This window comes from Chrysemys picta, unplaced genomic scaffold (genome assembly GCF_011386835.1).
Source record: "Chrysemys picta bellii isolate R12L10 unplaced genomic scaffold, ASM1138683v2 scaf2062, whole genome shotgun sequence".
NCBI lineage: Eukaryota > Metazoa > Chordata > Testudines > Emydidae > Chrysemys > Chrysemys picta.
Window position 1 is genome coordinate 4,415 of NW_027054766.1, and position 5,327 is coordinate 9,741.

A 5,327-nucleotide genomic window follows, 5' to 3' on the forward strand; every position below is an offset into this window, starting at 1 on the left:
CACAACAGTCTGCGCTAGGGCTTGAGATCCAGAAAATGAAACGGGACCACAGGAAGGGAAGAGAACTAAACAAAGCAGAAGAATTCCCCTGCCCAAGCAAAGGGGAAGGCAAATGTTAAAAGAGAAGGAACCAGCAAAAGTGGTGAACACTGAATTTCAATTTTTAAAAAAGTATTTGAATTCTTTCATCCCAGGGACACACTTGGTAAAAAAATACCTAATGTGACTTCTCTGCATAACCTCCTTCTGACCACATTGGAAATCATAGTCATCCATGTGGGTACCTCTCTAGCATGTTTTATTATCCTAATTGCTCATCCTGTTTTATGATTTAGTCTCAATTTTTCACTACTGTCAGCTACTTGGAGTGATCAACAGGACAGGATATTCACACCTTTCAACTACATCTATTCCTCAGCTCCGGTAGGAATATTAAGATCGGGAAATAACAATTAGTTAAGGTTTCATTTTCTCAGAGCACACTCTCTCCTATAGTTTCACAGAAGGAAGAGACCGACGGTTTGTGCTGTCTACATTTTAAATGTGCCGTCTAAATTGGAGGAAATGGTTAAAGTTGAGATTTGCCAATATTTTTGAGGGGCCTAAACCTTTCCTCCAGAGACCCCCCTGTCCCTAATCACCCCTAGGACTCCCACGGCCTATCCAACGCCCCCATTTCCCATCCCCCGACTGCCCCGCCCCCCCAGAGCCTCTGAACCATCCAAACCCCCCACTCCCTGTCCCCTGACCGTCCCCCCGAGACCCTCTGCCCCTTATCCAACCCCTCGGCCCCGGCCCGGCACCTTTAACACACCGCTCGGAGCAGCGTGTCGAAGCCAGACACGCTGATGCGCCGATCCGCCGGAGCGCGCAGTCCCGCCCCCCAGAGCGCTGCTTTACCGTGTTATATCCGAATTCCTGTTATAACGGGTCGCCTTATATCGGGGTAGAGGTGTACTTCCCCTCCACCCCTAAAGTACTCTGACTTCTACATATGTAGTGTGTTTCTATTATGATCAGGGTTGCTATTCATTCATCTCTCCTCATGAGAACTATTTCTAGTATTTCAAGGTTTGAGAAGCTTCCTAGAGACTTTTAAAAAAAGATAAGAACATACTAAATGACTTGCGAGCTTATGTGTGGAAGAGATATTTTCATTTAATTTATTGAGATCAATTCAATGAAAATTATATTTTTTCCCTTTGTATTTCAACCATTCCCTATTTCATTTCAGCTCCGGCTGCTGCAACTACGGAGGTTAAAACAGAAGGATGCAGTGGAATCCCTCCTCTCTGCTGATTCTTCCCACAGTGACTTCTAACACTCCATAACGCTTGACGTGTCATGCGATACATTCACTCTGTCCTCATCATATAGTGGAGCTTGAGAAGTTTCCTAGAGACATTTATAAAATATGTGAACTGAGCATAAGACTTGTAAGATGATGAGGTGTAGAAAGATATTTTCATTTCATGTATTGACGTTAATAAAGGGAAACATTTATTTTTCCCTTTGTGTTTCAACCAACTCTCATTTCATTCCAGCTGAGGATGCAGTGACTACAGAGCTTAAAACAGTTGGAGGAAATTGTATCGTGCAGTGGATTCCCTCCTCTCTACTGATTTTTCCCACAGTGATTTCTAAGGCTCCAAAATGCCTGACCTTGTATTATGCAATGCACTCACTCCACAATAACAGGTTTCAGAGTAGCAGCCGTGTTAGTCTGTATCCGCAAAAAGAACAGGAGTACTTGTGGCACCTTAGAGACTAACAAATTTATTAGAGCATTCTTAGTCTCTAAGGTGCCACAAGTACTCCTGTTCTTTTCACTCCATAATGAAATCCCAACTGTCCATATTACAATTGATGTGATAATACTCTGTTGATTTACTCAAAGTTTAAATTGCAAAATGAAGGATATCGATGCAAAAAAGTTACAAGAAAATTAAGAAAGGGTTAAACCTTAAATGTTATTGACATAATGTGTTTGCTATATATTTCTGTGGTTCAACTCTTCTCTGATCAAAATCTCATGTCTGAACTGTAACAGGCAGCTTAAGCACAGTATAACAGCATAACAAATATGAACTGGAAAAACTTTGCAAGAAAAAAGATGTGTATAATTTTCCTCTAATGTCAGAACGAAGGGAGAGATTTCAGGTGGCCCCAAGGGGTTTTCAAGCCTCGAGTGTCTCTGAAGGGAACGGCAAGGTGGCAATCTGGGAAATCTTCCTGCTGCTTTTGCAAAAATCTCTCTGAAACGACCTGAGGTGAGAGTTCCATTCAGATATTCCAACACAGACTCATCAGCAAGTTGGGCATGTGGAGACATGTTTGGTTGCAGTGATGGAAAATGGGACGCTCTGACCAGGAGGTAAGGACCATAGGCGTGCGCAGCACATTGCATTAGGGTGTGCACCCAGGGAATTTTTTTTCTTTTTTTAAAGGCGAACATCATAAACGGCTGGGTGTGGGAGGGGGTGCTGTGTGCGGGAAGGGGCTCAGGGCAAGGGATTGGGGGGCAGAGGAGGGGGTGTGGGATGTATGAGGGGGCTCAGGGTTGAGGTGCAAGAGGGGGCAGAGGGCGGCAGGGGGCTCAGGGCAGGGGGCTGGGGTTCAGGAGGGGTGCAGTGTGCAGGAAGGGGCTCAGGGCAAGGGACTGGGACAGAGGAGGGTGTGGGATGTATGAGGGGGCTCAGGGAAGGGGCTTGGGGTACAGGAGGGGTGCGGAGTGCAGGAGGGGGCTCAGGGCAGGGGATTGGGGAGCAGGGTGTGGCAGGGGGCTTAGGACAGGGAGTTGGGGTGCAGGAGAGGTGCGGCAGGGGGCTCAGGACAGGGAGTTGGGGTGCAGGAGGGGCAGGGTGCAGGCAGGGGGCTCACGGCAGGGGGTTGGGGGCAGGAGGGGCTCAGGGCAGGGGGTTGCAGGGCAAGGTGCAGGCAGGGGGTTCAGGGCAGGGGGCTGGGGTGAGAGGTGCAGGCAGGGGGCTCAGGACAGGGGGTTGGGGGCTCAGGACGGGGGTTGGGGTGAGAGGTGCAAGCAGGGGGCTCAGGGCAGGGGGTTGTGGGGCAAGGTGCAGCAAGGGGGCTCAGGACAGGGGGTTGGGAGCTCAGGACGGGGGTTGGGGTGAGAGGTGCAAGCAGGGGGCTCAGGACAGGGGGTTGGGAGCTCAGGACGGGGGTTGGGGTGAGAGGTGCAAGCAGGGGGCTCAGGGCAGGGGGTTGTGGGGCAAGGTGCAGCAAGGGGGCTCAGGACAGGGGGTTGGGAGCTCAGGACAGGGAGTTGGGATGCAGGAGGGGTACAGGGTGCAGTTGGGGTGAGAGGTGCAGGCAGGGGGCTCAGGACAGGGAGTTGGGATGCAGGAGGGGTACAGGGTGCAGGCAGGGGGTTCAGGGCAGGGGGTTGGGGTGAGAGGTGCAGGCAGGGGGCTCAGGACAGGGGGTTGGGAGCTCAGGGCAGGGGGTTGGGGTGAGAGGTGCAGGCAGGGGGCTCATGACAGGGAGTTGGGAGCTCAGGACAGGGAGTTGGGGTGAGAGGTGCAGGCAGGGGGCTCAGGACAGGGGGTTGGGAGCTCAGGGCAGGGGGTTGGGGTGAGAGGTGCAGGCAGGGGGCTCATGACAGGGAGTTGGGGTGAGAGGTGCAGGCAGGGGGCTCAGGACAGGGGGTTGGGAGCTCAGGGCAGGGGGTTGGGGTGAGAGGTGCAGGCAGGGGGCTCATGACAGGGAGTTGGGAGCTCAGGACAGGGAGTTGGGGTGAGAGGTGCAGGCAGGGGGCTCAGGACAGGGGGTTGGGAGCTCAGGGCAGGGGGTTGGGGTGAGAGGTGCAGGCAGGGGGCTCATGACAGGGAGTTGGGGTGAGAGGTGCAGGCAGGGGGCTCAGGACAGGGAGTTGGGATGCAGGAGGGGTACAGGGTGCAGGCAGGGGGTTCAGGGCAGGGGGTTGGGGTGAGAGGTGCAGGCAGGGGGCTCAGGACAGGGAGTTGGGAGCTCAGGACAGGGGGTTGGGGTGAGAGGTGCAGGCAGGGGGCTCAGGAGAGGGAGTTGGGGTGCAGGAGGGTAGGCTGTTTGCAGGCAGGCCCGGGGCTGGGGATCTGGGCTCCCCCGTCCTGGCAGGCAGGCTCGAGGGCGGGGCAGAGGGGGCCGGGCCGGGCCGAGGCAGCCAGGGTGGATCGCAGGGCGCTGGGCTGCTCCCAGGGCTGGACTCAAGCCCGAGGGGGCCGGGCCGGAGTCCCCGAACAGCGCCGGGGAGCGGAGCTCGCAGCCGGGCTGCGGGAGGGGGCCTGTGGGCCGGGCTCGCCCCCTGCCCCGGGCCTGCTGGCTCCCAAGCCCCACTTAAGGTGGGCTGGGCTCAGGGGCGGCCTGACCCCCCGGGTGGTGCCCGGCCCCCTGGCCAGCGCGGGGAGCCGCAGGCGGGTTTGGGACCCTGGGCGCTGGAGGGGGGCAGCTGCCTTGGGGCGGGGAGCTGGGGCAGCAGCCCCGCGGGCCACCTTAAGCGGCTGTGTTGGTGCTGCCGGGTGGGAGGCTGCCAGGGAGCACATGGGGCTGTTAAAGCAGCCAGCCCAGCCCTGGGGAGGGGGAGCCCGGCTCAACGGGGTGCAGGCCGGGGGCTCAGGGCAGGGAGAGGGGGTGCAGGAGAGGTTCGGGCTTACCCGCAGCGGCGCGCTCCCTGCCTGCCAGGGCCCCATGCCGGGCCGCTCCCCGCAGCCCCGGGGGAGGGGCGGGGCAGCACAGGGCTCTGCACGCTGCCCTTGCCACGCCTCCAGGTACCTCCCCTGAAGCTCCCATTGGCCGCAGTTCCCCGTTCCCGGCCAATGGGAGCTTCGGGAGGCGGTGCCTAGAGCAACCCCTTACCCCCACAGACATGCTGCCCTGCTGGCTGCTTCGGAAAGCAGCGCGGGGCCAGCGGCACCACGGGGGGCAAATCCCGCGGGCCGGATCCAAAGCCCCGAGGGGCCAGATCCGGATCCGGCCCATGGGCATTAGGGTGTGTGCCCGGGCCCGCCCCGTGCGCACGCCCATGGTAAGGACCTATAGTTTCCCAGGATGAAAGTGAAGAGAGACCAATTTCTTTCATAAGAGACAAGCACTTCAGCCTCAGTGCTAGCAGGAGAATCCATGTGGAATTATGGGGTTTTCAAATCTAGGACAAACTCACAAAGAAGTTTAGAAATTTAAATACCAACATTTTTAGAAGTACTCATCAAAATCAAGTAATATTTTATACAGAATTTAAAATGAGATGCGGTGGAATTTTAAAAGCTGTTACTATTTAGTCTATCTGTGCACTGTGACAATCGTTTCAGATCATTTGACGCCATTTGTAACAGGAT

General features: G+C 55.8%; 1 long non-coding RNA gene across 1 annotated transcript; it reads right to left on the bottom strand.

The window, feature by feature from the left end:
• Positions 1-1,133: 1,133 nt before the first annotated feature.
• LOC135980173 (uncharacterized) lies at positions 1,134-4,833 on the bottom strand. The gene is made up of 2 exons (XR_010597375.1): positions 4,647-4,833; positions 1,134-1,395 (listed from the first exon to the last, which is right to left on the bottom strand). It is a non-coding gene; the product is annotated as an uncharacterized LOC135980173 (long non-coding RNA).
• Between the last annotated feature and the right edge of the window lie 494 nt (positions 4,834-5,327).